The following is a 16236-nucleotide window of genomic DNA, read 5'->3' as shown; positions in this document are numbered from 1 at the left end:
TGGGCAAAAGAGGCAGATCCTCAAGTACAAGGCACATGTCATAACTTGACTTTAAAACCAAGGACAAAATCCTCCTTGAATGTCTTTCATAAATTGGTGGTCTCTCTGTTTTCTTGAGGTTATTTTGATGATCTATAAGCTCATCCAGATACCAGCAGCTTGAGCAGCCTTTGAAAGGAAGCCTGATGTGGCTGGACATGGGTTGCAGGAGGATGAATTTTTCATTAATAGCAATGAATATTCAAAACAAAAAAAAATCATGTGTTTTTGAAATATCACAGTTAAAATCAATCTTTTTTTTTTTTTTTTTTTTTTTTTTTTGTGGGATGGGAATGGGAGAGAGTCTGGACTTGTGATTTCCTAAGAATAGGGAAATACACATAAAGATTTTCCTACCAATGCAGACCAATAACTTTTGAAACTTAGAGACTTACTTGAGAATACTAAGAGGATAGGTGATTTGTTCAAAGTCACCAAGCAACAAAGTTTTTGATTACCAATACAAGTTTTGGACCAGCTCTCTATTCACTACTCTATGCTACCTTTCATACTCAAACTCATACTATTTTTAAAAAATGTAGAAGCACACACAAAAATGATGAGGTGGATCAAGTAGTCACAAGAAATAGGTTCAAGAACTAGTGTTATAGAAAGGAAGATTAGAAGACACTAGATTTTTTAAAATTTTAAATCCAGAATTAAGCTTAGGGATGAGGAGAAACATGCTCAGATAAATATAGTGATTTGTCTAAAGTTATACTGCCATATAAGCTGGGGCTAGAAGCCAAAGATTTTCATTGCAATGGGGTTTGGACTCTTTTGCTATATTGTTCCCTTTGGCTTTTTCTTATCTTAATAATCTGTTACAAATATATTTGAGTGGCATGATCCAAATAGCACTTCATGCTATTTTTAAGAAACCAAGAAATTTTAGTCATATAGCTCAATAAGCAATCTAATAAACTTATATTAAGCATTTACTACATGTCAAGTACAGAGAAATGCTAGCGATACAATTAATTTAAAAAACAGTCCCTGTCTTTAAAGAATTTATAATCTAATGGGAGGGACAAAACACACACAAAAAAGGCAGAAAAATGGAGGGTGTAAAATTACCTGGGAAAAGGACACCAAGAGGGACCCAATGTAGTGACATCTTATTCCACAGAGTTGAAACCGGGGAGAGCAGCAAGTGAAGAATGAAGTAAACCCCAAAGCCCAGTTTCAGTCCTCTCTTTAAATAATCCCAAGGAAAGTCATATTAACACTTTATCATTAGCAAGTGTGCCAGGAACTTATGGTAACAGTGTTCCTTCATGTTAGGCAGAATGGCAAAGTTGTAAATGTCATCTCCAATAGAATGTAATCTCCTTCAAAGCAGAGACTGTCTATCATTTGTGTGATGAGAAAGCTAACACAGTGGCTCTCAATGATGAAGTTGGATAAAGGCTTGTTGGCTGACTAATAGAAAGCTCACCTCAGAGACAGGTTCAAGTGCTCCCTTTGACAAATTAGCCATGTGACCCCTAGATAAGTCACTTTGCTTTCCAGTATCCCCAGAAACTCTAAAACTCAAAAGAGTTTTTTAGCCTATCTACACAGGAAAACAAAGCCGATGAAGACTGCCTCTATCTAAAATGTGTTTTGCAATTAGATTGGCAACTTAGATAGCTAGCGCTTTCATTAGTATTTACTTGGGTAAACCATGAAAATGGATAGCAATCAATTCTAGAATTAGGATGAGGAGAATGGAAAATTTCAGAGCTCTTCCCTGAAAGAAAGATCATCCTTTTAATGCCAAAATCCTCCCAGAGTTGTCATGTGACCGAGTATCATGGAACATTATATACTTTAGAAAAGACAGATGAACTATATGAAATGAAAAGGGTCATGGTAGGTGTGAGTGGTCTTACTGAAATAAAGGCTATCATAAAGAAAAAGATGACTGAAAAGAAATGTATATTGTATGATAAGAATTAGGGAAGGATACCAGATGGCTTCTGTGCTCTACTAGTCCTCTCCTAAGGTCAAAAAAAAGCAAGGAAAGCCCTTTAAGTAGCTGAGCAGTGTCCTCTAAAAGTGGTAAATTTTAGAAGAATATTTACAAGAATTATGCAAGATGAGCAAGCAAGGAGAGGAGGAAATCCACTGGTGAGATTATACCTTCTTTTGCATTTTGGAGAGGAAGAGAATCAATTTCTAATTTCATCCACCAATGACAGAATGTAAGTTCCTTGAGAAGGATTGTCTCATCTTTATATTTGTATCCTCAGAACCTTTCCCAGTATATGTATCAGCATATGCATTTTAAAATACTCTTTTTTTATTGATAGCTTTTACAAGCATTTAGTTGCTATCTACTATGATACCAGCATTATACTAGATTTGGAGAGATAAAGACAAAAAAATTGCATTAGTGTATGCCCCCAGAGAACATACATTCCACTGGAGAAAACAAACATATTAATAGAAAAGTAAATGCCAAATCTATATGAAGTTAATGGATAATGTTTGTGGGATGGAGAGGGGATCCATGCACAATTAGGGGATTAGGAGAATTACCCTGTAATAGATTCTGCCAGAGCTTAGCCTTGAAAGGAACTGAAAATTACAAGAAAGGTGAGGAGGGAAAGCATTCCAGATATAGAGAATAAAGTGGACAAACATATAGTAGTGGGAAATGAAATGTCACAACCCAAGGAGGAGTCAATGGATCTAGTTTTGTTGGGATGGAGAATAAATCAAAGGTAGTAATGTGAAATCAGTTTGGAAAGACTGATTGAGATGAATGGTTAATAGCTCAAATTGCTAAATAGAGGAGCTTGTATTTTATTCTAGGAGCAATAAGAAAGAACTGAAGTTGCTTAAAGAAGGTAAGTAGCATCATCAGACTTGTGCATTAGGAATACAAAAATTGGTAGCTGTGTGAAAAAGCCAATTAGCAAAATCCTATAATAACTCAGGCTAATAAGAATGAGGACCTATACTAGAGTGGTGACTTTATGAGTAAACAGAGTTAAACATAAGAGATGTTATAGAAGTAAAACTGATATGACTTATAAAAAGCAAATAATTATGGTAGATCAAAGGAGGAAAAAATGTTAAGAATTCCTCTGAAGTTCCAAATCTAGGGGACTAGGAAGATAACTAGTTTATTAGAAATTGTTAGAAATTAGGAAGCTAAGTCAGTATTCATTCATTAAGTGGTCATCTAAGTTTAATCTCATTTTTAATGGAATTATTAAACTACTAAATCTGAGCAATACAATAGTCACAGGATGCCTGAATTTTATCAAAGTATGTAATTATGCAAAATATTCTATTATATCTTTAAAAACAAGATGGAGAAGTATGGCTAATTCTCATATAGATAGGAAAATCAGAATTCAGGAGAATGTAAATTTCTTAAGAGTAGATTCTGTTTCATTCTTGATTTTGAATTCCTTATAGCTAACAAGGTATGTTGTTCCAAATCATCCCTAATCTTTTTTTTTAAAATAAAAAGAACTAAGAATAATTGGTTGAATAATTGGATCCAAAGGGTATCTATTAATTGACCACTGTCAATTAAAAAAAATCTCTAGTATAAGACCCTAGGTAATTGATGTTGCCTTCTTATGTGCAACATATTTACCACTGACTTGAATGAAGGGAGACCTCATAAACTTATTAATATTCAGGTAATAGGAAACTGGGAGGAATAGTTAACAAGTTGAATAAGAGAGTTAGAATCCAAAAATATTTCATAATGGCTTAAATCTGTTACAGTATAATAAACACAGTTATATAAAGATACTATACTTTGATGGAATTCTAAGTGCTCCACAGTGCTCACTCCAGTTGCCTACGGCTGTTAGAACGAATTGTTCTGATCAAACTATTCCATAGGAAGAAGTCTTCACATGCTTGGGACAGATATCTCCCTATCTCATTGATGAATTTGAAGCCTAGAAGTTACCTTCAACCTGGTTTAATTGGTCAAGACAGTTTTGCTGGGGTATGACTGCTGTACATATCACATCTTCTTAGAGTCAGAAGTGAGAGTTGGGTGGAAGGAAGACACCAAATATGGATGAGCAGCCTTGAAAAGGACTGAGCAAGCCTTCCCATCCAAGATACTAGTCCTCTCAGAATACTTAATCACATGAAAAAAAATTAACAGAGTTTGAATTTGAACTGAATCCCCTTGCCTTTCAGCCCTATGCTCTTTTCATTAACCCATGATATGTATACAACATTTTTCTTATCTTTGATGTTTTATTTGCCCTGGAAGAAAAAAAAAAAAAACTCCTCAAGGGACTTGTTATTCCTTAGCTAGCTCTCATAATTTCACCTATTTAAGTGACACTTCAATGTGTCCTTGAAGTGGTTCCTTTTCTAACCTCATATATTATTTCCCACTTTTCCAGACTTTATTTTGGCATCCTGGTGTCATCCATTCTTATCATACAGTCAGTCCAGCTAAACTGTGATGAGCACAGCTTTGATGCCTGTGGAGTAACTGCACTCCAAAATCTCATTACTCTCCTGCCATTTAACATGAAACATAGCATGGAGGTTTCACCATCAAAATATGTAATCAAGTTTCTTTTTCATATGCAATGGAAACTATTCTTTTAAATGTCATTTTAGAGTTTAGTTCTCTGAAGGGTTATATCCTTTTCAGTTAAGAATTTTAAGTAGTTGTCTTTCACTGATGTTATTAGGCAAGAATAGACTTTAGTCATAGTTACTGATATCAGTGCTAGTATGTTTTAAAATGGAGAGTTTCACATTTCCAGTTTCACCTATTTCCTGCTAATTATCCAATTCTTATTTTTCTTAAATTTCTCCTATTCTATGACTAAATCCATGAGGAGATGATGAGAACAAAGATTTTTACTCTGAATCTTTCTAGATAACTTTGGCAATTGGTGAATTTACTAGATGAAGAGATGGAAATGTTGGGTTGACAAAATGATTAGAACCCCCATTCTATTTAATGACAGTTTTAAGGTGATAATGGCAGTACAATGGTAATAAAGAAGTTTCATTTTAATTAGGCTGTGGTGTGCATATTCAATCGTCAGAAAAGACTTTTGATTTTGTGAAATGCTTACCATCAAACAGCTTACAGACTCTTTACTCTAAAGGCCACCCTAATATCTACCTCTTCTAGCATGGAAGTAAAGTTTGAACTGTGATTAAATAACTTTTAAAATTTCTTATGAAAAGAAATCTGAGCTAAGCTCAAGTCCAACTGATTCTCAGAGAGCACATATAGATTAACTATTAGTTTATATTATGAAGATGAAATTTTTTTCATCTAATGGTATTTAGGGAATGGATTGAGATATTTTTTGAAGCTATCAGAATAGCTATAGATTTTAGGTACTGTCAACTTAGTAGGATTTAGCTAGGCAATTACAAAGAATTGTGGTACTTCAAATTGGGAAATTCCAGAAGTCATTAAACCCACTCTATATTTCTATGCAGGATTTCCTGTTATAACATGGTTGACAAGTGGTTATCTAGGATTTGCTTAAAGATCCAAACTGAAGAAGACATTATTTCCCAAAATAATCAATTTAGATACCTCTGAATTGTGAATATTCCTATATGTCAACTTGAGTTTTCCACTTTGCAGCTTCTACCCAGTGATCCTAATTTTACCCTCTAGAAACAGTGAATGGCATTTGTGAAAAGGCTACTTTCTTTTCTTTCTTTCTTTTTTTTTTTTTTTTTCAAATTCTTTCTTTCTGTTTTGCTGAGGCAATAGGGGTTAAATGACTTGTCCAATGTCACACAGAAAAAGGCTATTTTCAACATAAAAAAAATTATAGTTAACAAGCAAATCACACCTAATTAGTGGAGCACATCTATTAGACCTTTTTTTTTTTTAAATATACTTGTTACAAGGTGCATCAAATCTGCAAAAATCAACTAAAGATGGTCACTTGAAAAATGATGGTAAGACTATTGGCAGTAAACATGGATATCATTCAATAGTATTAAGTAAATCAAGAAAGTCCCAAATGGTATCATAAAGAATTGGATACTATTGAAACCGCAAAACAACAATGAAATGTGTATCCTTCCAACTTCCACTTATCAGTCTTACTTTGCCCCACAAAGAATAAGCTGGATATGTTTAATTCTCATTTCCACATAGCAGCCCATCAAATATGGACAATCAAGGCTTACTTATAGAGAGAAAGTTTTAAAGCAGCCACAGGAAGTTGGACCTTGGAAGAAAGCCATAAACATTTTGTATATTACTTTTTTGAACTCAGAGTTCTTACAAATCAGAATTAGCTGTGGAAGATTATACAGAGATCTAAAATTGTTCTTTATTATAATGCCGTATTTTGTTTATATTTATTATATTGTAACAGTCTATTTTTCAGTAATAGTCTTTTTTTCAAACAAATTCCAAATTTAGTTGGGTAAGGGCTGCATTTACTGATACCAATTTTCAGTATCAAAAGAGATGTATGGAAAATGTGAAAAAAATTCAGTCTTTCTATTTCTTTGCCTAATAAAAATTTAGGTACAGTCTGTGATCAATGTGGTTGTTTAGAATACTATGTAATGTGGCTAGCTTAAATTTATGCATGGACTAGTTATCATATTCTGTTCAAGAGTACCAACTAAACATGTGTACCACAAGGTGGAAAAATGTATACAGTCCAGTAGAAGTCCATCTTCACTACTCCATCATACTCCACAACTAAAATACATGTCCTTATGATAATGGATTCAGTAGATTAGTAACTAATAGAGAATAAACAGAGCATGTTTTATTGTCTGCCAAAATAATGTGAATAACAAGACGGGGTGTGCAGTCTTACCTATCTGAACACTTGGGATCTAGCCTAAGAGAATGTCACTGGCCTTGGAGGCAAAATTAATCAGAAAGCTTAATGAAAAACTAAGTTAATGAAGACATTCACCTAAGTTATAATCCTGATTTGTTGTATGTTCTCTAGCAAGTCCCTGAGCTACTTTATTCTTTAATTTACTAAATTTCAAAATGAAGATAATAGCTGATCAGCCTGTTCCAGTGAAAGTTCCTAAGAAGCGATTGTCTGTACTTTTAAAAAAAAGTTATACATAAATTGGTGATTGTTTGACAGAAGAAATAATAGAAAATGGCCAATAAGATTCATCTATTTGCTTATCCTACAATTAGTCTCTGAGCAGAGAATATGGTATAATAATATGCTAATCACTAATGTAAATGGCAACATTCATGATCGTATTAGTAATATAAATGGCCATATATTATTAATAATTTCATATGTAGCTATATGGTGAGTACATTCAAAGAGTTCAAAGCACTTTCCTGATATTTACCAGTTCAGAGAAAACTAAATGACATTTCCCAGTTTCATAGGTGAAAAGACTGAGACTCAAAAGATAACCCAATGAACCCAAGATTATGACTTAGTCTGCAACAGAATGCACATCTTTATGTAAAAACTGTTAGAAGAACACAGCACTGCATTTCACTTTCCATGCTCACAATTATTTTAAAGTAGGGAATTCACAAATAATGATTCAGTTTTGTCACTGTCATGAGATGTGGTGAATACTGTACTGTGTATGACACATTTGACTTGCTGAAACCTCTTAAGTTTTAGAATGGAATGGGCAAAAAGTGTTATGTGCTTAATATTTCTGTTATCAACCAGATCATTTTGATTGTACTGTGTTTTATGAGTTTTTGAACTCTGCATATATCATGTGAATTACTGATAGTCTTGTCGTAGAATTGCAGACCTCAAATGGGTGTGAGCCATCATCTTATTCCGATCTTTTATTTTCATTTGATGGAAGATGAGGCTTAGATAAATTATGTAATTCTTTCTACCTTTCTGGTCTTTTTATATTTTACTCTTTATGCACTCTGTTTGATGGCCAATCTGCAACTCCTACAACACAGAATTCTATTTCCCATCTCTTAAACATTCAGTTAAATTAGAATCATAGAATATTAGAGTTGGATGGTATCATTCCTAATGTCTTCCTTCATTTACAGAAAAATAAACTAACCCCAGAGAGGTTAGATGAATTGTTTAAGGTCACATAGCTTCCAAATACTGGACTCAAGACTAGAATCCTGACTCCAAGAAAAATACTGCTTTTGCTTATACTACACATTCATCTTGGATCCTCATTTGGGGTTTCAGAATGACATAATTTGACCGAAACCTTTTCCTTTGGACCTCTTTGAATTTTGTTTAATCTGACATAATATTTCCCATCCTATTCTGATTAGTCACCAAAAGAAACTACAGACATATACAAAACTTAAATCAAAGAACTTATGGAAACCACTTTGTAACCTAGATTTGGTCATTTGGATTTCAATAATGTAATCTGTTAAATATATAGTTTTTGAAGATTTACAAAGAACTTTGCATGTTATCTTAGTTAATCTTTTGAACAGCTCAAAAAAGTGAGTGCTATAAGGTGTGTGCTATCATTATCCTCATTTTACAAATGAGGAAATCAAGGTTGAGAGGGAAAATTCAGGGGTTACATAGCTATTAGGTAAATGAAAAAGGGCTAGAACTCAGATCTTTATGACACTAAGTTGCACACGCTATCAATTGAGCTAATTGGTGGCCTCCAATAACAAATGAGGAGAAAATTGGAAAGGAAGGAAGGAAAAAAGGAAAGAAGGGAGTGAAGGAAAAAAGGAGGAATGAAGGAATGGAATGAAGAAGGAACTGAGAGATGGAGCAAAATGGACAGAAAGTAGGAAACAAAGAAAAGAAGATGAAGAAAGAGAAAGAAAGAGGGAAAGAAAGAGGAAGAAAAGAAGAAAAAGAAAAAGGAAGAAAGAAATGGGTAAAAAGGGAAGGGGGTGGAAGGAAGAAAGAAGAGGAAGAAACAAAAAGGAATGGAGGGAGGATGGAAGGAAAGAAAATGGTGGGAGAGAGAGAGAGAGAGAGAGAGAGAGAGAGAGAGAGAGAGATACAAAAACAATTTGCCTTATATTTCTTTCACTCTGTTCTTTTCTAAGTAAAATAAAAAGTCATTGTGGAAACTGTTTTCCTCCAGTTGAACACACAACTTCAAATCACTTTAAAGGTCTATGGAAAAAAGTTGAGCACAACATTCCCAAAGTATCATCCCCAAAGTAATGGGGAAAAAACAACAATAATAAAAAAGACACTGTATTTTCATGCATTACACTAAAACAGAAGAATAAAAATATAAGCTGGATTCTATTTGGAGGCATTGAAAGTCTCAGTGAATAAGTAATAATCTCCTATTATTATGTGAACCACTGTGCTAAATGCTGAGCATATAAAACAAAATAAGACAGTCCCTGTCCTCAAGGAACTCACTATCCAGTGGAAGAGCATTATGTAAACAAAGTAAACAACCTATGTATAGAATAAATATGAAAATAAATATGCTTTAATTTACTAAATTTCAAAATGAAGATAACAGCTAATCAGCCTGTTCCAGTGAAAGTTCCTAAGAACTTTAAATTAAAATTAAAAGAAGAAACAAGTAGAATAAAGAGAGGTTGTAGAACAGGGGATTTTAGGTGGCTTGAATGAAACCAGGGAAGCCAACAAGAGAAGAGGATAGACAGTATCCCAGACATGAGAGACAGCTGGAGAAAATACTGAGGGCTAAAATGCAGTGTCTTGTTCTGGGAAGAGCAAAAACACCAGTATTAAGATAAAAAAAATTATAGCAGGGGCTGTGGTATAAGGAGATTACAAAGGAGATAGGCTATGAAAAACTTTGAATGTTAAACAGAATAATTTATAATTGATCGTGAAGTTGACAGAGCCATTAGAATTTATTAAGTGGCGGGGTGGGATTAGAAGAGTGACAAAGTAAATCTGCCCTTGAGAAAATCACTTTGGAATATGAATGGAGAGTTGAAGCAAACATACCAGTAGACTACTACAATAGTCCAAGCACAAGGAGATAAGCTTGCCCCATGATGGTGACAGTGTCGGGGAGACAAAGTGGCTTATTCAAGTTGCAAAGGTGAACTTGAGAAGCCTTGGTAACAGATTGGATATAGGAGGTTGCAAGATTGAGAAATTGGGAAGAAAGTGGTGCTTTTGAAAGTAATAGGAATATTTATATTGAGAAGGGGTTTAAAAGGAAAATCAGTGACTTCGGTTTTAAATATATAAAGTTTAAGATGACTGTTGGATATACAGTTTGACATATCTGAAAGGTAACTGGAAATGTAAGATTGGACGTTAGAGCAAAGCAGATTAGTATTAGGGATGTAAGCACCAAATATCCATATTGCATAGTTTACAAATTAACTTTTTTTTTCTACCATAAGCACTCAAGTTGATTCTCCATGAGTACTCATGGTACCTCAGAGGGGTAATTTATGAGCAATATTTTAGCCTGAATTTATGGAGACCAAAACTGTCTTCTAATCACAAATTATAATTGGCTTGAAATTGCAAGACAGCCTAGAATGCTGGACATAATAAAAATTTGGAGCCTATATATAAGGTTGAAAAGAAAGAAAAGCAAGAAGTAGGAAAAGCAAGATTATAACTTATGTCAAGCAAAATTCTACATCCTCAGCCATATATAGGTCATCCTATACACAACAGAAACCTCCAACACATGCTATATGTATGGTTACACACATACTAAAACTCTTCTTTTCTTTCTTCTAACACGCAATAATGTTATCATGTCAGCCTTCCATTTTCTTTTTGTTTCTACTCTCCCTATCTACCAATTGATATGAATACATGGTTTAAATTTTTAAAATAATCCAGCATCAATAAAGATGAACATTTTTATAGATAAAAACAAAGAATATTTTCTCTGAAATTGTGAATATCATACCATGATTTCTGTATTTTTCAAATTTGGCATGTTAATTTCAACCATGTTTGCATTTCTTTCATGCTTTTGTCTAAGTTTCTATCTAAGTTAGATGGTATAGAGGTAGCTAGGTGTTATAGTAGCTAGACAGCTGGCCTGGAATCAGAAAAGACCTGAATCCAAATTGAGTCTCCAACACTTGCTAGGTCTGTGATCTTGGGCAGGTCACTTATTTTCTTCATCTATAAAATGGGGAAAATAATGCTATCTACTTCCCAGTGTTATAATGTGAGTCAAATGGGATAATAATTGTAAAGTGAACTGTGTGAATGTTTATTATTTATTAATATCATCATTATCTAAGCTTCTTTTTATTCTGTGCTTTAAAAAAAAAACCCTTCACTGATAACATCTTTTTTCATCATTATCAGCCAATGTCCCTTACCCCCCACTACCACCCCATACAAACATTCCTTGAAATTATCTCTCTTTCCCTAAAATATAAAGGAAAAATACTCTCTTGTAATAAATTAGCAGTTACAACAAATAGATCCAAATCTTGGCCATGTCTGAAAAACAAAACAAAATAAAACAACAACAACAAAAACTATGACTCTGCACTTCTATTTCACTGACTCTCATAAAGAAGTATTAAGCATGCTTTATTCTCTGTCTGTTAGAATCACAGGTGAATATAACATTGGGATGAGTTTCTGTCTTTAAACAATTTTCTGCTTTGCAATGTTTTAGTCATTGCAGAATTGCTTTCTTGGTTCTTCTTGCTTCACTCTGCACCAATTTATGCAAATCTTTTCAGGTATCTCTGAAGCTCTTTCCCAAAGGTTTATCTCTCATTTTACAGCTACATAAAAGTTTTTTAGTGTGTCTGTATTCCCAAAAGTACTCTAATAATTGTCATTTCTTTTTTTGTCCTCTTCGCGATGGCTGTAAGATACTATACCCTCAATAATTTTAATTTACATTTTTCTTATTATTATTAGTTTTTTTTATCTAATGATAGATTGCTTTTCTTCTTTTGAGAAGATCTTAGTAGCATCATTTAAATATTTATTTTTGACAGAATGATTCTTGTTCTCTTATGTGTTCTTATAACTTGAATCAATTATCTATATTTGTTCACTATCATACATTTATTGGAAAAACTTTCTGTTAAGATTTTTTTCCCTTCAGTTAAATATTTCCTTTATGAATTTAGCTGACTTGATTTTCTCTGTTTAAAAGTTTCAACTTTATGTAATCAAAATTATTAATTTTATCTGTTTTGATCCTTTCTATTCTTTGTGTGGTCAAGATTTCTTCACATACAAATAGTTGTGAAAGATATTTCCTTCCATTCCCTACCAATCAGTTGATTATATGATATTTTATATGAATTTGGGTAGATAGTGGTAGATAGTGTGAAATGATGTCTTAGGTTTTGCCAGGCTGTTTTCCAGTTTCCCAGGCAGTATTATTTTTTTTTTCTTCAGGAAGGAATCCTCATCCCAGGAGTAACAATTTTTGGATTACTGGACAGTATGCTACTATTTGTCTCAAAATCATGTATTCCTAAGCTGTCCAATAAACAAACTTTTCCATTTCTTAAAGTATCAAATAACTGTAAGACTTTATAATATACCTTTAGATGTGGCAATGCTAGGTTCCCTTTTTTCTTGCAGATAAATGATATTATTTTTTGGTTAATATGATTGGTGAGGTATTGTATAAATTGATTAATTCAGGAAGCATTGCCCTTTAGTAAGTATGTGTGTGTAAAATTTGCTTGATTCAAGTATGAATAATCAACATATTTATAGTAATTTGGGCCTATCGTAACTTTTGAAAAGATTCTTTTATATTTATACAGGTAGAGTTGACTTCTCAATATCTTTTTTTTTTCTTTAATTATTTTGAATGGAATTTATCTTTTCAAACTGGGTTTTGTTAGTAATGTATAAAAAGACTGGTGATTTATATGGGTTAATTTTATACCCTGCTACACAAATGAAGTCAGGTAATTGCTAATCTTTAACTACTTAAATTTCTAGGGTTCTTTAAGGAGAACATCATATAATCTTAAAAAAGCAATAGTTTTGTTTTCTGCTTACTTATTCTCTCCAGGGAGGGAATTTTCTTTTTCTTTTCTTGCTGCTGTTGCTATTGAGGGATATCATAGTTTAGGAGGTAAAGTGCTGGACTTAGAGCCAGGAATAAATGGGTTTAAATTAATCTTAGAGCACAATGGTCATGTAATCTTGGTTAAATTACTCAACTTTTTAAACTTTGACATGGTTATCTATAAAGAAAGAAGATGTGGTTTAATGACTTTCTAAGATCTTCTCCAGTTCAAAAATCTATGATCTTTATGGCAATCTCTTAGTGCTTCAGAAAACTTATTATAATTTACAGAGAAGGAACTCAACTCTGAAAGTTTTTTTTTTTTAATTTAAAGTTCTCCATACCCATGAAATCTTTGGTTCAATTATTATCTTCTATTGCCACATATAACATTTTTGTGCTCTATTATGTAAATAGTACATGCCTTCATTTTACCTCTGATCTTACTGAAAAAATCTTTTCTTTCTACTATACATAGATGGTAAACATTACATGTACAAATATACTGTATACATCTTATATATTAAATACACATATGTCTACATGCACATATACATATATACATACATTATATATAATCTTGATTCTGGATTACACACACATATGTGTATGTATAAACATATTAGGGAAAGGTATATCTATTTCTATGTTTAAGATTTTTTTAAAAAACACAAAATTTTCACTCACATGTATTTATATAATCATGACATGTGTATAATTTTTGTCATTAATATATTTTCAGTTTCCCCCAATATTGAATCTAGCTTGCATTTCTTGTATAAATTCAAGCTTATAATATTGGACGTTTTTGAAAATACATTGCTTAATTAAGATAACTATGAGGTACCACTTCATACCTCTCAGACTGGCTAAGATGAGAGGAAAAGATAATGATTAATGTTAGAGGGAATGTGGGAATACTGCATTGTTGCTGCATTCATGCATTGGTGATGGAGTTGTGAAATGATCCAACTATTCTGAAGAGCAATTTGGAATTTATGCCCAAAGGTTTATAAAACCCTTTGATCCAGCAGTGTCTCTACTAATCCTGAACACCAACTATAGGATCCAGACCTTATCCTTTCTTTGCTTTCTTTTTCCTCCTCCCGAGGTCATATTGCTCATACTTGAAATTTATGTTAAGCAGCCATTTATTAAATGTCTCCTTTGTGCATATAGAGATTCTGTGGAGATCATAAAAGATATGCAAAAATGTTTGTAGCAGCTCTTTTTGTAGTGGCAAGGAACTGGAAATTGAGTGGATAGCCCTCAGTTGGGGAATGCTGAATAAATTATGGTATATTTATGTATTGGAATATTATTGTTTTAAAAGAAATGATAAGCAGGTTGATATCAGAAAGGCCTGGAAAGACATATGATGCTGATGCTGAGTGGAGTGAGCAGAAGCAAGAGAACACTGTACATACGTGTAATAACAAGATGATGTGATGATCAATTCTGATGGATTTGGCTTTTTTCAACAAGGTGATTCAAGGCAATTCTAATAGACTAGTGATGGAAAGAGACAATTGCATCCACACAGAGAACTATGGAGACTGAACTATCTTTTAGAAAGGGGAAGAGGGGGAAAATGAGGGAGAAATATTTGGAATACCAGGCTTTGAAAAGGGGAATGTTGAAAAATATCTTTGCATGTATTTAGAAAAATAAAATGCTATTAAAATACATTACTTAAGTCTCTTGGCTAATATTTCATTCACCATTTTTGCACAATATAGTAAAAGCATGTTGGCTTGTGTACTTCCTATACTTTCAATCTCCTTAGTACAAATGTTTGGCTCATTGAAGTAATTTGTCTGAATCTCTTCTTTTTTTTTATTCTTTCAATTAATGTAATGTTGGAATTTTTCATAAAATTGTTTATTAAAAATCACTTGAACTTCTCTCTAGTTCCTTTAAAAAAAACTTTGTGAGTGCATTTCTACCTCTTTAAGTTTCTCTTGCTATGACTAAGATACTGCAATGGTTTATTTATTTTATTAGATTTTTTTAAATTCATGGCTTTATTTAACAATGCAATAGGTTTTGATGTTTTCAATTTTGTTGAGTTCTGCTTTGAATTGCGGGTTTCTATAATCATGTTTAGTTGGTATTTTCCTTGTTTTTTCCCCTAGTTTCTTTAGTTGTATGCATTTCACTGATCCTTTCTTTTTACTGATGAAAATGTATAGAGATATAATTTTTCTACTCAGGACTACTTTAGCTGCATTATAAAAGTTTCAGTAATTTCTCTTGTTATTTTCTTTAATGAAATTATCTATTGTTTCTTTGTTGTTGTTTTTTTCATCATTTGTTTAGGATTGAATTATTGTGTCTTTAAGTTTGAATCCTTTTATTAAAGTATCTTTATTGATGCTAGTTTATTTTGTGTGGCTAGTAAATGATAGTTTTAACATTTCTTCATCTGTTTATGAAGTTTTAAGGCCAGTTCAACTTTCATCTATATACATAGATATATATTAGATATGTGCATATTCTTTTCTGTTCCCATTTAGCAATCCTCAAAGATTTCTTATGTATAACTTTTCTAACATTCTAATTAAGTCCTTAATTTCTTCCTTCTTCATCTTTCTCTTGGGTTTAATCAAATAGTCACATTTTTTACAGAATGACTTTTTTGTGATCAAGTCTCACCAATAGGAAAATTGAGAGGGACAGGAGGTAACGTATAGAAAAGTCAAACTATCACCACATTGGAATTGTAATGTTTCCAATCCAGTGTTTTCATTTATCCTCCTGAGAAACAATCCTTGAAGAGATAGATCTTGGCAACTCCTTTAGGTGCTATTGTTACAGCTACTGAAGACCATTATTACCAGCCTTCCCAAATTCTTGTTACCAAAGTCCTTGGCATTGTCAAAACAGTTCAACATCAGGAAATGATGTAATTTTATCAGTGAAAATGATATGAAAGAAGAGGCATCATATCTACTCTGCTGCTATTCTCTTAGGACAATGTAATCTTTTGGATTGACTTGCAGCTGAAATCTTCCATATGTGGGCTTTCCTATTAGAATGTTAGCTCCTTGAGAGTAAGAACTGTCTTACTTTTCTATCCGTATTATCAGCACATAGGATAGTCCTTTACATATAGAAAGCATTTAATAAATGCTTTATTCATTCATTCACTGGGTAATTTGATTACCTTTTTTGTAGTATTCAAATACAATGAATTTGGCAAATATCTATATCTATATCACCTACCTATATGTGTATGTACATATATATGATGTATTTGTATTATTTGTATATGATGTATTTATTTCATGTAATTGTCTATTTAAT

General features: G+C 32.7%; 1 protein-coding gene across 6 annotated transcripts in view; it reads right to left on the bottom strand.

The window, feature by feature from the left end:
- TCF4 (transcription factor 4) overlaps positions 1-16236 on the bottom strand; it is a 412574-nt gene that overhangs the window by 173078 nt on the left and 223260 nt on the right. The window lies entirely within an intron of this gene.

The sequence above is a fragment of the Antechinus flavipes genome, chromosome 1 (genome assembly GCF_016432865.1).
Source record: "Antechinus flavipes isolate AdamAnt ecotype Samford, QLD, Australia chromosome 1, AdamAnt_v2, whole genome shotgun sequence".
NCBI classification, from domain to species: Eukaryota; Metazoa; Chordata; class Mammalia; order Dasyuromorphia; family Dasyuridae; genus Antechinus; species Antechinus flavipes.
Note: the sequence above shows the minus strand (reverse complement) of the source record. Positions and strands in the feature narration are given on the sequence as shown.